The sequence below is a fragment of the Eucyclogobius newberryi genome, unplaced genomic scaffold, assembly GCF_026437365.1.
Source record: "Eucyclogobius newberryi isolate DKJ021-1_F unplaced genomic scaffold, fEucNew1.0.hap1 SCAF_22, whole genome shotgun sequence".
NCBI classification, from domain to species: Eukaryota; Metazoa; Chordata; class Actinopteri; order Gobiiformes; family Gobiidae; genus Eucyclogobius; species Eucyclogobius newberryi.
The window spans coordinates 8648341-8654642 of record NW_027315857.1 but is presented as its reverse complement, the minus strand read 5'-3'; positions in this window follow the sequence as shown (position 1 = coordinate 8654642).

Sequence of the window (6302 nt, the reverse complement as noted above, 5' to 3'; positions counted from 1 at the left end):
AGCACACAAACGCACGTGGCGACTATGAAGATGTTGATGAAGGCTGTCAGATAATCATGTAAACAGAATCCAGACCTATGGTAATAATGAGAATATTTGTTCAGCTTTTACCATGTAATTGTCAATAGAACACGTTACACTCTTAATCAGTGCTGCTAATGTAAAATTGGAAATAGCCCTTTTCAAGATACAAAAAGTGCTTCACATGGTAATACCCAGTAATTCCAGACTCAATAGTGGTATAAACTACTTCTGTGTAAGCTGCCCTGAGGCATGACATGGCTGCCAATCTGTGCTAATGGCTCCTCTAAACAGTAGTGTTTGGCAAGTGTTTTTTTGTTGTTGTCATCAATATAGCTGATGCATTAAACTGTGGCATTTATAATATTTGTATTAACTTGTTTCGTGCTGTTTAGGTTCTGCTTTAACTTTCACATGATTTCCCCAGAATTATATTGTAAAAGCAGCACTTTGTGTCAAAACGGTCTCACAGTGCGTTGTTTGCAGCTAATAATAAGTATTTTATTTCTTGTTAAATACCTACTTCCAGTTATGCCGTGTGAAAATCATGAACTCCAGCATTAAGCAGTGCTACTCAGCGGAAGTGCGCGTGTCATTATTTAGCGATATTCCAAATTCCATTGCCCTCAACTCAGACAACAATGTTTCATGCGAAACATGAGATGGCCCTCCCATTCCTAAATGATGGTGTGCACTGGTCGGAGCTGATCAAACGGCCCACTCTACCACCTGAGCCACTTGGGCATAGAAGAGTTGTAACCATCTCTTTCTCCACCTGCCTTTCCATGGATCCCTGCCCACGTTGACACACAGACTGGCGCTAACAGCCCGGCCCCCCCACCCGCCACACATTCACGCTTGTACCGCCATCATCAGTCACCGTCGTGGTAGATAGCCGCGGCCCGTCAGACAGATGAGTGAAGACTGGGCCTGCTCGGAGCGCCTGCATCACAATGGGCCTGTAGGCTGAGATAGAGAGACGAAGACCTGCCACAGAGAACAAGTGCTCGAGTAGTGTTGACGCGCATTACAACTTAAAGATGAATTATGTAACTTTGCTTTTGGGGGAATCCCGCACCTACTTGTCTATTGGCTTTTCTATGTTTACACTGGGACCGTATTTTCCGGACTATAAGTCACACTGGAGTATAAGTCGCACAAGTAAAAGAAAAAGCATAATAGAGAAGAAAAAAACATATATAAGTCACACTGGAGTATAAGTCGCACCAGAGTATAAGTTGCACAAGTCAAAAAAATATGCATAATAGAGAAGAAAAAACATATACAAGTCGCACTGGAGTATAAGTCGCACCGGAGTATAAGTTGCACAAGCCAAAAAAATGCATAATAGAGAAGAAAAAAACATGCAGTTGCAAGTGTGAAAATAACAAATAATATCACATATAAGTTGCTCCAGAGTATAAGTATATAAGTATAAATATAAGTATAAGTCGCACCCCGGCCAAAACTATGAAAAAATGTGCGACTTATAGTCCGGAAAATACGGTATTATTATTCCTTTACTGTACAAGATCGACTCTACTATTATGACTACAACATCTACTAAAACAAATACCGCCACTACAACTACATCTAGCGCCTCTACAACAGCTGCTACTATTTTTGATTGATCTGTTTTATCAAATAATACAAGTTACACAAAACGATTTAAATGACAAAAAATTTAAAGTACAAACAAATATCTACTTTCCACCAGTCACTATATCTCCACTTACTATACACACCCATGCTTTTCACTTGACTGTCTGCTTCACAATTAGCTCCTGTGTACGTGCTAAAGACGTGACATATCCTCGCTTACAAATGACTAAACACTGGCACTCTTGGTCTAAGCCAGCGTAATTACTGTACTGCACTGTCACTATGTTTAATGAGAAGACCCGGAACAGCTAAAATGCAGAGTAGTAAAACCGGGGGACTATATATCCATATGTCACCAGCATTAAAGCTTATTAAAATAAAAGCAACCAGCTGACATGATGACTTTATTGTATATGTCTCATCTGACAGCTCTGTGGGGTCAGCAGAATGTTCCCCTCAACTTCCCACAACACAAGAACGCACTCACGGGGGGAATCTTCTGCGCTTGAAGAAGAAAATAACAACAAATATGAATGAAGTGGTAACAGAAATGAATATGTGTGGCCGGGAATCTCACGTGGTTTATGAGGTTTGAGCACACATTGTATATTCAAAGATATACAATTTAAATGAGGAAATCTAGTGTTGTTTTATGAAGAAGTGTGTGTGTGAATTGTCTAGGTGTGATTACTGTTTTCAACCATGCAGGCAACTGTCCACTAATTAAGAGCTTAAGCTTAAGAATGATATTCACCTTATTCTGGACGTTGACTTGTTGGTCACATGAACATTGGACATTTTAGTCAAATCAATCTATTATATAGCATATTTTAGACGTGAGACTTTTCCCTCATTCTCTGTTTAAGTGAAAGGAGTTCCTGCCCGATCGGAAGTGCCAATCCGTGGGAAAAAGAGACAAAAAGAGGCAAAAATGGGCAGGGCAGAATAGTTGGGGTTTGCAGAACCGGCAGAAGAGGTTTTCACTACATCCAGCATTCTACATTTTCACTTTTATCTATATTTCTTGGCAGCTTTAACTTAATTCGCAGTTAGTGTAGAATTATTCTGTGAAGCATTTTATAGTCAAAACATTGTCATAATAAAAAATAGGGTATGTCTATTCTAATTTTATCTTCTTAAATTTCATAAACATGACCATGTCTGATGTGAGTTAAACATGTTAAAACCAAACATACTTTTCCTGAGAACAATTGCAATGTTGGCTTAATATTAATTACAAAAATGTCGTACATGATGGCCAGGTTGTTGTTTTTTATTTGGTGCGGATTGACCAATAAGAAAGCTTGATCTAAAAAACATTTAGGCACAGGCAACTTGCAACCCACCTAGCTTCAGTTGTGAGTGTAGCTCCTTAAATCAATAAAAACACAAGCTTCATGTTGTTGTTGTTTTTTTTCCTTCATCATTCAAGACCCTCAACAACAACAACAACAACAACAACAACAAAAACGCTCTTCAACCTCCAGCTCAACCATCAGTCTTTCCTTCACGTCCATGGCCTCTGACTATAAACTACAACATTGCTGCTCATGTATCCACCTTAAAAAAAACATTGTCCAAATAATTTTCATGCGCCTTTAAAATGAGCAGAACTCATTGGAAACACTCAGTTAGATAGATTCAGATTATTTAGCGTAGCGTAGCCAATAACAGCTCTTCCTATCATACTTGAGCAAATTCTCCTCAAAACTCAAACTGCAGGTCATGGGCCAAGATCTTAAACCTAGCGGGTTTACACAAGCAGATGTTGCATTTGTAGCTCACGTTAGCGCGCGCACACACAAACACACAGTCGCTATATTCGCTGTGCCACAAGATTTATAACAATAAACGTGTCTCCCCCCAAAAGGCAGTGAAACGCACCAACTGTTCCGCGTGCAGCCTTGAACTCTGGCTGATCTGCTATTTGTTACCTCGAGCGCTTGGCAAAACAAAAACAGCCCTAAAACACTTGAAAAAGGGCTTATTGCTCATGTTGCTCGCAAGTTTAGCACTAAAAAGAAATCATCACAGACCCCAAAATGCCGTGATCCAATTACAAGCTCAAGTATACTTGCAGGTGGATGTCAAACTACTTCAACCATGCAGACCCCTGTGGAGTCATTCAAAAGCAAGTGAGCACAATGGAGTAACTCAGTGGAGGGAGATGGAGTAGCTGAAAAAAGTATTTAGGAAATGTGTTGAATATTGGATATGACATATTAAAAAGGATGAATTAATGTGAAATAACAGAAAATATGGGCATTTTATATAGTGATTAGACAATGAACCTGTATATTTTGATGCTGCCTTGTATGGGCAGGAATAAACACCCTAATCAGGCATGTCCAAACTACGGCCCGGGGGCCAAATGCGGCCCGCAGACCAATTCTTGTTGGCCCTCCGACTTCCTGCTAAGTTGGTCCAAATAACAAAAGTAGTACTTTTTACTGTAAAATTGGACAAATTCAATCATTTTTATGTGATAACAACCTATTATTAATGTTCCAAGTATTATTAAAGGTGTGGATGCTCATCGAACAATGCCAAATGCAACATTTTTAAGTATTCACTTTCAAATTCAACATTGTCGACTTGTTTGTTGCCCTCTGCTCCATAGAAGTCTCAAAATGCGGCCTTCGCTGGAAAAAGTTTGGACATCCCTGCCCTAAATGATACAATTACCAATTACAAATGAAATGGTTCACTTTGTAACTCTTCTGGTGCAGGCTGGAATGTTCCATAGGCACTGCATTTATTTAAAGACACATTTTTATTCCTTCAGAAACCTGCATTTTTACTGTGATCAGCTTTCCACTTTAATTTAGACAAGACAAGACAAGTTTATTTGTAGAGCACATTTCATACACAAGGCAATTCAAAGTGCTTCACACAGCAGGACAAAAATGCATAAAAATCACAAAGACATGACAGAAATCACAAAACAGTTTAAGAGAAGAGTGCAAAGAAAATACTTTCAGTCACAAACACAGCTAAATAAAACTGTTTTTATTCTAGATTTGAACATTGTCAGAGTAGAACCTGTCTCACATCTTCAAGAAGACTGTTCCAGGTTTTAGCTGCATAAAACTGAAACACAGATTCCCCATGTTAAGTCCTGACTCTGGCACCAGCAGGAGGCCAGTCCATGTTTAGTCCTGACTCTGGCACCAGCAGGAGGCCGATCCATGTTTAGTCCTGACTCTGGCACCAGCAGGAGGCCGGTCCATGTTTAGTCCTGACTCTGGCACCAGCAGGAGGCCGATCCATGTTTAGTCCTGACTCTGGCACCAGCAGGAGGCCGATCCATGTTTAGTCCTGACTCTGGCACCAGCAGGAGGCCGATCCATGTTTAGTCCTGACTCTGACACCAGCAGGAGGCCGGTCCATGTTTAGTCCTGACTCTGGCACCAGCAGGAGGTCGGTCCATGTTTAGTCCTGACTCTGGCACCAGCAGGAGGCCGGTCCATGTTTAGTCCTGACTATGGCAGCAGCAGGAGGCCAGTCCATGTTTAGTCCGGACTCTGGCACCAGCAGGTGGCCGGTCCCTGAGGTCCCTGAGGTCCTCAGAGTCCGAGATGGTTCATATGGCACTAACATGTCTGAGATGTACTTTGGTGTTAGGCCATGGAGAGACTTGTACACAAACAGAGCTGCTTTAAAGTCTCTTCTCTGAGCCACAGGGGGCGGTACAGAGACCTGAGAACAGTACTAATCGTACTTCCTGGTTCTAGTCAGGACCCGAGCAGCAGCGTTCTGGATGTACTGCAGCTGTTTTACAGCTCGTTTGGAGAGGCCAGTGAGCAGACCGTTACAGTAGTCTAATCTACTGGAGACAAACGCATGGATAAGTCTCTCCAAGTCTGGTTTAGACAATATACTTTTGATTTTGGCAATGTTTCTTAGATGGTAAAAAACTGCTGATGTTAGTCATTTGACTTGGCTGTTGAAATTCAAGTCTGAGTCTGCTATTACCCCCAGATGTCTTAATTGATTTGTAGATTTTTTAAAGGTTTTAGAGCAAGAACACTTTCTCTTTGTTTCTGTGGGCCAAAGACGATGATTTCAGTCTTGTCTGAGCCAACTTGCCATGTGGCGTCTCCTCCTTGTATCCATAGAGATGGATACATTTGATTCTATAGATTAAAATATTAGGCAATAGGCAAAGAAAACCGCAAGGAGAACCCATAACATAACAAATATGAACTGGCGCATGAAATTTAGTTTCAGTAGAGTGTAACATTACACCCAAACTAAATAATTGTCTGTTTTAAATCCGGGTGTGGCTGCATAATTTACATATTCATTTGTGAAAGCAACTGACCTTATAAACCGCTCTAATCCGCCGCTGGGTTGTCTATATAAGTGGCTTACATGTACATTAAAAACACATCTCCACTTTGAGCACTTTAGCAGCCATACCACCTGTTCAACTCCTCTCCATCATATCAACAGAAGCCCCCAAGTCATGTGGACAATTAACTGTTGGCCATAGATCAACAGGAAAGAAATTATAGCAGCGTTTGGGGCAGAGGGGGGCGGTCCCAGTGTGGCGTGCATAAGAAAGCCGTTCTGATTGGTATTAAGTGGTGAGATTAAAAAGCCATCTCTCAGGTCGGGTCAGCTGGTCTACATTTGAATTACTAGGGTCCGAGGCTAGATAATTCTCTCATTAGCGC